General features: G+C 36.1%; 1 protein-coding gene across 2 annotated transcripts in view; it reads left to right on the top strand.

Moving 5' to 3' along the window:
• The window catches only part of LOC145981703 (techylectin-5A-like), a 187,506-nt gene that overhangs the window by 138,894 nt on the left and 33,497 nt on the right, over positions 1-15,115 (top strand). The window lies entirely within an intron of this gene.

Genomic DNA, 15,115 nt, shown 5'->3' with positions numbered 1-15,115 from the left:
TGAAGACTGGCATTGAGTGTGGTTTGTAAAGCTTGTAAATCACTTCTTAATTTCTTGACTCTGACATCAAGCATCAGAATCTCATCACTGTGATCTTCATGTCTTGTATGGCCAAATATATCATTAGGCATTTCTGTTTTAGTGGTTATTTATTATTGAATATCTAATTCTTAATTCTATAAAAAAAGGTATAAGCTTGTCATATGATCCAGGGACCTCAATATATAAGCAGTCACCAGCAGAAACAGTATAAACAGTGCCATAAATCATGTTTGAGTGCTTAATTCTATAAATACTTCTCCCTAGTGAAATTTTGACATCACCCTCAGGGGTTGTAAGAAATTGTAATTGACCACCTACAGGTAATTGGTAATAATTTAAATTATTGTTAAATATGTACAATGTTTTACCTGTTTCATCATCAACATCTGTAAGTATGCTGTTCAGATGAATAATTAACAAAGCACTCAGTTTAGATATTATATCAGAAGAGGGTGATGGTGTTGGCAGCTCCATAATAGCCTGTTATTTTGAACCCAAATAAGTTCATAGGCATGTTTATTTATTTCAAATCATGCTCTGTAATTGGGCATTGATTCCCATTTTTCAAATCACAATGACCCCATGGTAAAGTATGTATGCCACATGATAAAATGCATCTCTTATCATCATGTGGGTCCAGAGCCACTTTTCTTACAATATTGCTAGTCAACAAGTGATCCACACTCTGAATTCTATTTTCTGATGTTCTGATTGTGCTACATGATTTGAGGCAATTTTTGTAATCTTCAAATTCAAGCTCTTTGTCAACAGTCACTCTGCCAATGCCCTTGGCTTTTTTGGCAACAACACCACTACATGTTTCAAAGCTGTACATCTTGGCCCTTAACCCAGCAAATGCCACAATAACATCACCAAGTGTCTCATCTTTTAACTTGCCAGGCACCTTTTTGTTGTGGGGTTGAATTCTTGTATGTTCACTGCTATCAAAATATTCAAGCAATTCAGGCTGTGACATATCTTGATAAACATCTTCTGTCTGAATATCAAGAATAAAACTATCTGTGTCCATGTACATCAGTTTTACACGATCCTTATAAAAAGGCTTCAACACATTATAATGCAATTTTAACATATGTAATTTGGCCAATTCCAATATCACAGCCCCTACATAAATAGGCTTATCAAACTTAATTTTTGTTTTTTTCATGTTGAAGAGTGCCATATTTTCATCATAAATTCTTCTATAATTGAAATTAGGCTTTGCAATCAATTTTTTGCTCCGGCTGGGGTCAGTAATTATTTTAACATCAGTATGTTTTCTGACATTTTCAATAGTTTTGCCATATACAGAATTGACCATCAATTTAAACAAGGCCTTATCAAATTGGCTCATTGCAGATGTTCGAAGCTCTGTGTTTGTATCAATATATGGCTTCAACCATCTTGAGTGCCTAAACCTCAAAACTTTGCCAACTTTGGTCACTTGAACACCATGATTCATTAGGAACTGGAGGTTCTTGTAATATATGACATAATCCTGTTTTGGCTCCAGTGTCATCATCAATTTCTTTTGTTTAGAGTGTGACGAGCACAATAGTTACAATGTTGTGATGAGTTTGTAATGTGAATTTATGAACGTACGTGTTGTGTAATGTTGAGTTATGATGAGTTTGTAATGTGAATTTATGAACGTACGTGTTCAAAATGAAACATATGACTATCGAATATAGTAAACAGTTTGTAAAAAGTTATGTACCATATCTAAGTTATGAATACAAGAAATATTAATATTGGAATCTAGTTTTATGTTGATACAAATGTGTAGGTTTCAATAATTTGGTGACCCAGCCAGGATTCGAATTAGTAAGTGTTTAGCTATACGTTTTTCTTAAAAATGTAGTTAAATAATGACAGATAAAGGGAAAAGATCAACACGAAAAGGACAAACTATTGATGAAAGCTTGATTTCTGACAATGCGGAAATCAATGTTGAAAATTTCGGTTGTTGTAAGGATCCAGATAAGAATGCTAAGTGTACAACTTGTCGCAAATGTGGAAAGTTATATCACCATAAATGTCTACAGTTAGCAGCGTTACATTCCAGTAATTCTGATACATTTAATCAGTACTTGTGCAAAGTATGCGATCCGATGTTTGGCCAGCATGGGACTGAACACAATAAAGATACTAATTTCAATGCATTATTGGAGACAATAATTCATAAAATGGATGACGTTCAGTTGCAGTTTACAAACAGCCAAGCGCAGATGAAACAGCTTACAGACAGTCAAGCGCAGATGAAACAGCAGCTTACAGACAGCCAAGCGCAGATGAAACAGCAACTTACAGACAGCCAAGCGCAGATGAAACAGCAACTTACAGACAGCCAAGCGCAGATGAAACAGCTTACAGACAGCCAAGCGCAGATGAAACAGCAGCTTATAGACAGCCAAGCGCAGATGAAACAGCAGCTTACAGACAGCCAAGCGCAGATGAAACAGCAACTTACAGACAGCCAAGCGCAGATGAAACAGCTCACAGACAGCCAAGCGCAAATGAAACAACAGCTTACAGACAGCCAAGATCAGATGAAACAACAACTCACTGATCAAATGAAAAAGTTTTCTGAAAGTCAGGAGTTAATAACAGCGACTCTTTCAGAAAGTTTCAATCAGTCTCTTGTTACTTTTCGCGCTGAACTCCGAGAAGAAATAAAACAGGTGGCTGATGCTTGCAAAATAAATACTAACGCCCTTAAAAATGATGTTAAAGAGGAATTAAGTGGTGTGCAGTCTAATATAGAATCACTTATTGCAAAGACGTCTTCTCAACAGGAACATCTCGTCGAACTAACGACACAAGCGGAAGAACAAGTCTGCAATATAAGTGCTGTTAAAATTACACTAAATGAACAACAAGTAACTATTTCTCGCTTAGAAGATGAGATTGGTGATATTAAAACTAAAATAGGGCACATTAGTAGTACAAAAGTGTTAGCTCCTGAGAATGATAAAGCACCAACCGTTGATAAAATATCTGACGTGTCTGAAGCCAATCAAGTCGATGTAAATTCTCAAGCTGCACAAACTACTCCAATAACAGCTTTAACTAGAAACCATGTTAAGAGAAAGAAGAAATTTGTTTCTTTTAAAGGCAAAAATTCAAACGCAACTTCATCTGATACAGATGTAACAGATTTTGGGAGTGAAGATTCGAATACTACGCATGTAAAGCAAATGTTCAAGGGCAAGAGAACGAAGAGAAGCAGATTAGTTAGGGAGCGTTATCAGGCCATCAATAATGTTAATTCTAAACACTGTACAAATGCTTCTTGCACTAATTCATATGTCACACGAGATATATGCGGTTGTGATAATTCATTACAAGGGCAATTTAACACCAGTTCTGTTCACAACTCGCCTGACAATTGTAATAGCAATGTCCATGCTTGTTTATCGGGCTGTTCAACAAATGCTATGACTACGGATTCTATTAACTGTAGCATTCATACCAATTCCTGCCCATTAACAGTTTGCAGAAATAGTTGTGTGTTAGACAATAATTCTGAACGAATTAATGCTACATATAATCGCGGCACAGGTTTTGGTACTGCCAGAAGTAATGTAAACTTCATAAGTCCGAATAATCAGGATAGCACAGTAGTAACTACAGTACCGTTTGACCCAATGACACCTCGTCTTCAGAATTCTATGACTTCGTTGAATAACCGTCCTTCACAAGCAATAGTAACTGGCTGTAATGAGACTATGCAACGCATATTAAAAGTGAGTGACTTGAACCTACTCCCAAAGTTCGGGGGAAATTTAGAGAAACAAAGTCCTAGAGACTATATTGATCAGTTAGTTTCAACATTCAATCTAATGGGAGTTCCGGAGGAATACAGGCTGAATAGTATATATAAGTGTTTTTACGGCAAGGCTTTGTTATGGTATAATTCTCATAAGAAGAGATTTTCATGTTTTCAGGATTTCGTAGGAAAGTTTTTGCATCACTATGCTTCTGAACAAGTAGTACAAGCACAATTGGCAGCTCTACGAACAAGAAAATATGATCCTAATGTTGATGAAAACTTAGCTACATTTGCATTGAAACTCTATTCTGCCTATTCAAATTTGGAAGAAGACCCATCTGAATCTGATATGATTCAGTTAGTGTTGCGACAAATACCGAGAAATGTGTCAGAATATGTGTCATGTCATGACATACCAAGTATGGACAGACTGATATCTATTTTAGACAGAATTGATTTGGTTCATTCGGGAAAAAACAAATCTTTTAGAGTTCCAGAGGACCAGGAAGAATTTATGAGAAGAAATAAGACAGCCAAATTTCTGAACAACAAATCCAAACAATCATTCAATGTTGGACAAGTTTCTGTCAAAACGCAAGATTTTCGTAAGACCAGGAATTTTACATCTTCCCAAAATACCGAACCTACAACAATTGGTGGTGCAAGTAGATTTTCGAGCAACGTTCAGCAATCAAATCCATGCTCAAATCAACAGATCCAAAATACTTTACGAACGGATGAAGGCTTTTCATCTCCGAATAGTGTTCAATCAAATACACAAAGTGGTTATAATAAACGTCCAGTAAGGAACCAACGGGGTAAATGTAATTGGAACACAGTACGAAGCAACACTGAACAATCTAAACAACAATCTCAACCTTCTTTAGCTGAACCGTGGTTAAGGTCTTCGCAGAGTATGCAGGTGAATCCATCTGTACCTTTACCTCAGTGGAATGCAAATAATTTAAATTCCATGGTGCAATATCCTACTCAACCGTGGATATTCTCTCCCTGGACTACACCATTTACTTCTTGCAATACTACAGTAACTCAGCCAAGTATATATCCAGCGAATAACTCTTTATGGTATGGTAATAATTCCAATTTGTTACCACAACCCGGCACTAGCAGTAACGTGACCCAAAGTCAAGTACCTTCGAGTAGTGGAGTGTGCAATTTAACAGGAACGACTGCTAATACAAGTGAACACTCATCCTTAAACATGTAAGGCAGAGTAATGAGCTCCGGTTCCTCTGTCCAGTTAATTACAAGGAGCATATTCATCACTATACTCCAACATCAATTGAAGATAATGTCAATTTTCATAGCAACACATCTATTGTTCCCAACCATTCGGAAAAGGAAGTTCTTACTATAAACTTTGTACTCGATTGGTATGAAGCTGAACCAGAATGGGTAATGGACGATGACGGTGTTCTTGTTTCAAACAGAAGAGTTATTGTGTTGCCAGGTCAAATTTGTGACTTAACCATTAACTGTATTATTGATTGTGGGAGTCAAGCAAATTTAATGGATTATGCAACTTGGTTAAAATTGAAAACTATTATTCCTACTGCTAGATTAGATTCAGTGGATAATGTTAAATTATTTTCTTTTGCTGGTGACAAAAGATTTAGAGTTATTGGTTCTAAGAATATTAGTCTAATAATAGCTTCAGAGCACTTTCATATAGAGTTATATGTTATTAAGCAGTTACATGCTGAAGTAATATTAGGATTGCCATTTCTTTGGCGCTTCGGAGCAATAATTGATTTCAAGAAGCAAAATATCACATTATCAAGTGATAATGGAGTTCAATCTAATTATGTTTTAGAAACGACTGACACATTCCCTTCATGTTCTCTTCAAAGTAACTTTGTAACATTTTATAAGAATTCTGAGGAAGAAGAGGATGAAAACTACTTAGCATCAGAAACCGATCTTAAAGCTACTTTAGCTGATAATAGTTTGTTGATTGCTACTGATGAAATGTATGATTTATTTTTTAAGTTATTGTTAAGTTTCAGAACATTGTTTTCTGATAAACCAAGGCCAGCTAAAGTAGAGCCTTACGAGATTAAATTAAATACAACAGAAACAATTGTAGCTCCCATATATCCTATACCTATAGCTCGAAGAGATGATTTGGAGAAGGAACTCACTAAATGGAAGTCTTGGGGAGTCATTCAAGAATCGGCTTCACCTTATTTAAATCCGCTACATATAGTACCAAAAGCTGGTGGACAGTGGCGGCCAGTGGTTGATTTTCGTCGTTTAAATAAACATGTGATATCTCCTCTAGTTCGTGTGGAACCGATTAATGAACTACTTCAGAGATTCCAAGGAGCTACTGTGTTTTCAACCTTGGATTTATCGTCGGGTTATTTCCAAATTCCACTTACAGAGTGCTCTTACAAGTATACAGCATTTTCATACAGAGGCCGACAGTACATTTTTAAATTCTTGCCGTTTGGCATAACGTCAGCTGTATCTGTTTTTGTGGAAAGAATGAATCAGATTTTTAAACCATCTACAAGTTCGTTCCTAATCTGTTACATAGATGATCTTCTTATATTTTCACCTGATTTGTCTTCTCATTATGAGCAATTGAAATATGTGCTAGAGACACTTCATAACGTAAATATGTCTGTAAAATTGTCTAAGTGCAGGTTTATTAGGACTGAAATTAAATTTCTAGGACATATAATATCTGGCACCGAAATAAAAGTAGATCCAGAGAGCAATAAGGCAATCTCCGAATTTCCAGTTCCAAAATGTAAGAAGGATGTTCGTCGTTTTCTGGGTTTGGCTAACTGGAGGAGAAAATTTGTGCCAAATTTTGCAACTGCTGCAGCTCCTTTGTATCAATTACTGAAAGGAAACTCAAACTGGTGCTGGACGGAAGATCATCAGCAGTCCTTTAATAACCTAAAGAAATTAATCTTATCATCTTCATCATTAGGACAACCTGATTTTAATAAGGAATTCTGTATTAATGTTGATGGTTCTAAGATCGGCGTAGGAGCAGTACTTTGGCAACCGGATGAAGATGGAAATGTAAATGTCATTCAGTATGTTAGTCGCACTTTGAAAGGAGTTGAAACCACGTACAGTACACATGAAATAGAATGCCTTGCTATTCTTTATGCCGTGGAAAAGTTTACCGTGTATATTACTGGAAGACATTTTACAATCTACAGTGACCACAAATCGTTGTGCTGGCTTGAATCAGAAAGGACACTGAACCCCAGATTGAACCGATGGGCACTTAAGCTACAATCATACAACTTTACAATCGAACATGTATCTGGTTCTCAAAATCCAGTTGCCGATACGTTAAGTCGTTATCCAATTAGTAAATCACCAGTGACTACGATTAAAGAAATGTACATAAATCACGTAATCTCTGATATAGAACCCAATTTCTGGCGAAGTGCACAAGAGAAAGATCTGCTTTGTTCGTCGTTAAGAAGAAAATTGGAGTCTCAAGAAGTAAATCTGATAATTAAAAGGAAGTATTCCGTTCATGATGGCATACTATTTTTCAAACCTTATGTAGATGATGATTGGAAGATAGTAGTTCCTAGTGCTTTAATTGGAGATGTTTTGTATAAACAGCATGATTTAAAGGGACATTTCGGCTATTTTAAAATTTACGATTTTTGTAAAAGGTTTTATTATTGGCCTAAAATGCGTAAAAGTATTAAGGACTATTTAAGAAACTGTCTTTCATGTGCAAGGGATAAGCAATGCACCTTTAAAATTTCAAAGGAAGAATTACATGTGTATTCAACCAAACCTCACTACTTACTTTCAGCCGACTTAATTGGTCCATTACCTTTGTCTAAAGGTTTCCAACATATATTAGTCATTGTAGATGTAATGAGTAAATTTGTGATGGTTTATTGTCTTCGACGTGCAACCTCAAAGGAAATAATTAACAAGTTTGGAATTTACTTTAATCATTACCCAAAGTGTAAGGCAATTCTCACCGACAATGGTTCGCAATTTAAGTCAACTGAATTTAAAAGTTATTTGGATTCTGTGAGTGTTAAACATGTGTTAACTTCACCATATGCACCTTTTGCCAATCCTGTCGAACGTTACAATAAAGAGCTGGTGAGACTATTGAGAATGTTTTGTAAGTATAACCATAAACTTTGGTTTAATTATGTGAATATTGTCGTTCATCTATTGAATAATTCAAAATCGGAAACAACCGGTTTCACACCATCTGAACTTTTTATGCATGTTGATTATCACGATGAAATAATAGACAAAATAAGTTGGCCAGATGACTTGAAACATTTACCCTAGAAGACAAAGTGTATAATGGCTGAAACAAATATAAAACAGAAAAACCAAAAGATTAAAAGGGATTTTAATGAACCTAAGCATCCGATAAAGTCTGGTGACCTGGTTCTTGTTAGAAACCATCTTAAAAGCAAAGCTATTAGTGATAGCATTCACAAATTTTTCAGCTTGTATGTTGGTCCTTATCAAGTCAAGGAAGTTAAGAATAACCAAGCACATTTAATATCATTGTCGACGCCAGCAAAGGAACAAAAGCAGAACTTAACAAATCTGAAACTTTTTAATTGTACAGAAGAAAAGAGAAGAGAGCTATTGAAAGAAAACAATGTGTAACCCAAATGATTTTTGTGTATAATGTTGTGTTTATTTTCTGTGATCTCAATTAAATATTTGTGTATATTGATGAAAGTCATATATTTTGCTTCTTTGTATAAAGAGAATATGACAAAGAAAATTGCCTAAATTATGTATGAATGGCATGCTTGAACGCAAATATTAGTATTGCGCTAGTGTTTGTAGAAAGCACTGTGTAATCGTGCCCCTTTTATTGTAAATTTTCTTCTTGTTCGACAATTTAATGTATATTGATAATTGTCTCACGCAGAAAATGTTTCCTAAGAGAGGGGATTATATTGTGACGAGCACAATAGTTACAATGTTGTGATGAGTTTGTAATGTGAATTTATGAACGTACGTGTTGTGTAATGTTGAGTTATGATGAGTTTGTAATGTGAATTTATGAACGTACGTGTTCAAAATGAAACATATGACTATCGAATATAGTAAACAATTTGTAAAAAGTTATGTACCATATCTAAGTTATGAATACAAGAAATATTAATATTGGAATCTAGTTTTATGTTGATACAAATGTGTAGGTTTCAAGAGCCAGGTGAGCACTTAACCTCAGGAATTGGAGGCAGATCAGAAAATGTGTTGTGTAAATTATCTGGAATTGTCAGATCAACCTCTAAGAAGAGGCCATAGTCACTGTCATCAAAATCCTTAAGATCTTCAATATTGAAATCTTCAACCCACTCAAGCCCTGCATATGGCAGTTTTTTCATCATAGCATAACCATAGAGGCTATTGGCATCTACATACAGTATATAATTTGATGGCAGTGCTGGATCATAATCAGGAATATATTTGTTATTTGCTCTGGCATATCTCTGAGAGCATTGCACCATGCCTCCTCTTATACATTGCTCCATAAACAGATACATATCCTGATCTTGGATCAGATCCAATTGCATTTTAGTGTTTAAAAACATTGCAACCCATGCTTGGCCTGGCGCACTGTAAAAATACATTGGATCCAGCTTATAATTTTGCATGGAAGATTTTCTGAATGCCTGAAGTATATCAGCTAAGAGAGTGACATCAAATTTTAAATATGCATTGTGATAATCACCAAATGTCTGGCATTTTAAATTATTCCACATCAACTGGGCATGGTGATAATCATCATCAGTGATTCCAGATGCTCTGATTTTGCTGTAAAACTCTTGTTGTGGTGGCAGAGAGCACTCATCAAATTTAGAAAAATCTGTAACATAATCATATGGATATACACCCTTCCGCCTAATTAAGTTCAGGTCCTGATTTGGAAACAAAGCACATGTGATTTTGAATTGATCATCAGATAATTGAGTGGCCAGTGTAGCCAGGCTAGCAGATAAAATTCTGTAGGAATCAAGAAATCTTAAGTGAATAGGAACACCATTAACTTTAATTATTTTGCTAATAGCAATATATTTCTCATCATTTTCTGCTAAAATATTTAATTTCTCCTTGTCAAACCCCTCGTACCTGATCAAATGATGAAAATCATAATTGGATGCGCCATGGCAAAATATGGGGACAAATTTTGGTCTCTGGATCTTAATATTACAGCTATTACACAGGGCCATTTTGAATTTACCATCTGTATGAGAATGGTGATGTATCTTGATATTTGTATCTGAAAATTCAGAATCACATACCGGGCATTTTTCTGCATTATTGAAATCTTCAATCTGTTTCTCTGTTAAAGGCAACATGGGTTTTGATTTTAATAAGATATTAGATGCTATGTCATGGCACTCATTTTCTATTCTATGCGCAAATTCTTTGATAGCATTTGGTCCCATGTATAAGTGTGGTTCACTAGCTACACCATCCCGTATAACTATATAACAAAAACTGGAAGGTTCATGTAATTGATATGATGTAATTGAAGATTCCTCAGGGTCTGGGCTACAGAATGCAAGAGGTTTGAGATTTGATTCAAAATCACAGACTATATATGCTGGGTGTTCCAACAAGGCTTCAAACTTTTTGAATTTTGTATTTTCACTTGGCATTGGCATCACCATATGAACAGGTTTATGGTTGGCACAATATTTTAAATGTTCAATTAACTTGTTTTTAGCAATTTCTGCATTTTTTTCACGAACCCCATTTATTATTTTTTGACCATCAAATACAGTTAAACATCTTCTGCACAACTTAAATATTCTATTAGATTTGTCTAGTTGTGTTCTGACTAAAGCTTCAAGATTATGTATCAGAGTGTAATGGTGTGTATCATCCCCTTCAATTAAGAGCAGATCAATCGGAACAGCAGAATCATCATCAAGTGTACTGATTCTGAGAGGTGCTATCAAGCAATTGCCATGGCCAGTGGAACAAATAAATACATTAATAGATAATTGTTTACCATTAATATCCCGGGCCTTTTTTTTCAAATTTATCAATATTCTGAACAGACATTGGATATTCTAAACCCTCCATTGCTTCATCAAAATTCTGTTCATATTGTTTATAATAACTTATTCTCTGACGATTTCTTGAAACTGGAAACAAAGCAGCTAAAATACACCACAAAAAGCATTTCCCATCATTATTTTCAATATTAACCACGGCTCTTTTGTTTTTAATATTGGCAGGTAATGGCAGATATGTAGATCCTTGTAATGGGCTGAATTCAGAAATATTAATATATAACTTGTGTGGAGAACCGCATAGGCTCCATCCAGACTCTTTTGCTGCAAATTCAGAGTGTTTAATATTCAATTGATCTATCAAACTGCTTATTATTTTGTCTGAATTTGCATTTGAATATACAGGTACAGTTTCTGTTATGTGGGGCTGTGTAAATTTTGTGCCATTTGGTTTCTTATATTGTGTAAACAATTTGAGGGACAGCTTATAAGAGCCATTTTGTGCATTTAGAATTGCCTGCACATCAGGATTTACACTGTTCAAAAAATTCTTAATACCACATCTTGGCTCTGATACAAACCGATAATCCCTTAATTGGCCATTAAAACTGCTATGTATAGGTGGTGCATAGCGTGGCTGCTTTGCTGCTCTAGCATTAACAGGTGTTTCATGCTTTCTTTTCAGACCAGATGTAGATGGTTGTGGGGGCAATATTGATGACTGTACATAAGAATTACACTTGTGCCATTTGTAATATGCCTTGCTTAATATTTTATGGCATCTTGGACACATTTTTGTGGCCTTTCTGCATTTCTTAGAGTCACAAATATGCCGAGGGCCTCCCCCATGGCGCAGTGGTAGCGTCGTCGCCTTGTAATCAAGGGGTCCCGGGTTCGATACCCGGTGGAGGCACAAGTGGTTCGGATCCCACTTTAAACTGTAGGTCCAGTCCCGATTAGCCTTACTGTGCATAAAGTGGACTTAAAACACCAACTCAACAACAAATATGCCGGTGCCTAGACCAATTTGAACTAGATATATTTTTATTACACTGATTGCAATATTTTTGTTTTGGCATTTTTATTGTTTATTTATATAAAATTTCCTGGTCCAAAAAAACAGAACTATGCCAAAACAATTATAACAGCAGTTAGTGGCTGAGCTGGTGCTTTTATACCCAGACAACAGCAGTAACTAGGCTCTGGTGATCCCCAATATAAAATAATTTTGCTCTATTATGCTGTTGTACAACACATTTTACCAGGTTTCAGATCTGGGAGCTATCAGTTGTATATCAACTAGCAGTAATTATTCTCAAAATCTCACGTGTGGAGATATTATTTTGCCACATGTATTTCAATCTTACACATTTTATCAGGACTCAAACCCGAGCCTCTTGTTTACAAGGCAACAATATTAACACTTTGCAATCAGGGGAGGCTTCACATTTTATCAGGACTCAAACCCAAAAGCCTCTTGATTACAAGACAATAAAAACCATGGGGCTATGCACCACACTCTACTGGGTCTCAGAACCCAGGAGCTATGAGCTTTATATCAATGTACACATGGTGAAATCAATCTGAGGGGGGGCTCATCTTTTCTACACTAGAATTCAAGATTCCTGGGATTTTGACAGAAAAACACACTATAAACAATAAGATGATATGGGAACTTGGCATAATTTTAAGTGTAGGCAAATCTGTCTGAGGGGATTCATCATTTCTACACTAGAATTCAAAATTCTTAAAAATTCAGAGCATATCACACTTGAAGAATTGGGGTATAAGCCCCTCTTGGCATTGTTTTAAGTGTAGGCAAATCGGGCTGTTCAATCAAATAACCTCTTCTTTTCTACACTTATAAGTGGTGCTTGTTATAGCATCAATTATACTACTTGCACATGAAAGAAGATTATGATTCAAATCGAGCATCGAATTGCATCTTCTACGCCGACGTTAATAATCTCTACGGACATGCCATGGTACAAAAACTTCCTTACGGGGGATTCTAATGGGCATCAATAGATATAGAAAATTTCGATGATAGTGAGTATGGCTTTTTCGCAGAGGTGGATATCGAATTCCCCGACCATTTACACGATCTGTTCAGCGATTTACCACCGGCATCCGAGTTCAAATCTTCGCCTCATTCTAATCAATGCAAGCTTTTATTGACTCTAGAGGGGAAAAAGATATACGTTGTTCATTACTCGAATCTCCGATTCTTGATCGGGAAGGGTGCTAAGGTAGCGAATATTAGAAGAGTCCTCAGGTTTAAACATTCCGAGTGGCTCAAACCGTACATTGAAACAAACACGCAACATAGGACAGTTGCCACTTCCGATTTAGACAAAGATTTTTTTAAATTGATGAATAACGCGGTGTATGGCAAGACGATGGAAAACGTGCGGAATCATGTAGACGTGAAATTGGTTTCAGATAAAAATAAATGCATGAAGTGGGTGGCCGATCCTAGATTCAAGTCGAGAAAAATTTACAATGAGAATTTGGCACTTTTCAATCTAGATATAAAATTGATGAAATTCAGAAAACCAATTTACGTTGGCGCAACGGTTCTCGACTTGTCGAAACTTTACATGTTCAAATTTCATTATGACGTGATGAAACCCTTCTTCAATGATAAGATATCACTTTTGTACACGGACACCGACAGCTTCATTTACAGCATACAAACACCTAACCTCTATGAAGACATAAAAAATCCTTCCATGCTTGAGTATTTCGATACTTCTGCATATCCTCAACCCAACAGATTTGGGATTCCTTCCCTCAACAAAAAAGTCCTAGGTAAACTGAAAGATGAATGTAACGGTGATATTATTGTCGAGTTCGCGGGTTTGCGTTCGAAAATGTATGCCATGAGAACAGAAAGTAGCGTCACGAAGAAAGCAAAAGGTGTGTGCAAGAATACGGTGGAGAACAAACTCACCTTCCACGATTACATCGATTGCCTTTACTCACAATTGACGATACTAAGTATAGAACTAAGAATCCAAAGTGTAGACCATGTGATTACAACAAACAAAGTTAGGAAAGTAGCATTAGATCCGGATGACGATAAAAGATGTATTTTGTCTTGTGGAATCCACACGTTGCCTTGGGGGCACTATCGTTTAGAATTAGTAAAAATTGTAGGCAATGCAAATGAAAAAAAATAAACTTAAATAACTATAACTAAAATAAAAAAACTTTAACTGTCTCAAATTATCACATACACAATAAATAACTAGCAAGGACAATGAATCTCTTTGGTTTCCGAAAGCAAACAATGGAGACTGTACACCGCACGACAGATCATGAATTTCTACCTTCCGTGTTATCTAAACTCAACGGCCTGTTGATCATTCACCTCAACAGCATTTGGACAAAATTGGATGACGACGTGGGCAAGATTTTTTATGTCTTCAATAACAATTTACATTTTTACGAAATTCCGATCGACGGGAAACTTCGAATCACCGTGAATCCGGAGAACGAAGGGCGAAAAATCAAAATTTCTAGCGGCAAGAACATTTTTCGAATGAAGCACGACAAGGTACTTTCTAACATGGCGTACGATGTTTCTGCAGGAGATTATCTTTACGTGGAACTCCTCGGAGATTACGACAAACTCATTCCTCTCTTCGTAGAATTACGAATCACCTATCCTATTATAAATAACCATAATGCCTAATGACATTTTCGGCCACACCAAGCGTGTAGACCACGCAGAAGAGATTCTCATGCTCGACGTTCGAGTTAAAAAGTTGAGGAGCGATTTGATCGCTTTGCAGGAGACCTTAAACAATAGTTTACAATCGGAAATCGCTACGCTCCAAACGCAATGTCTCGATCCTATTCTGAAAATCGATTCCGAACTGAAAAAGCTCATAAAAAATTATGTTGATGTACCTTCTTACGACAACGTTCAAAATATACAGTTGAGCGTGGTTTGGCCAAGTTACAGCAATTTCAATCGAAAGATTTGGAAAAATTGAAACTCGAAATCGAAGAACGAACTTGAACGCAATTGAAAAGAATTTCTCTGAACTTCAAACCGTCGTGAATGATATCGATGTACAACTCTTGCATGTCGTCGTTTCTAAATTACAAGAAGAATTCACCAGCACGTTGGAAGAAATTAAATCCAAGTTACAGACTTTGGAAGATACAATGACAAACCTACCATCGTCACGAAGAAATGCAGGTCATCGGTAAAAGCGTTGCGAACATAAAAATTCAATTGGAGGCTTATCAAGATTTCGAACACATTCAAACC

The sequence above is a fragment of the Lepisma saccharinum genome, chromosome 30 (genome assembly GCF_977018435.1).
Source record: "Lepisma saccharinum chromosome 30, izLepSacc3.1, whole genome shotgun sequence".
NCBI lineage: Eukaryota > Metazoa > Arthropoda > Insecta > Zygentoma > Lepismatidae > Lepisma > Lepisma saccharinum.
Note: the sequence above shows the minus strand (reverse complement) of the source record. Positions and strands in the feature narration are given on the sequence as shown.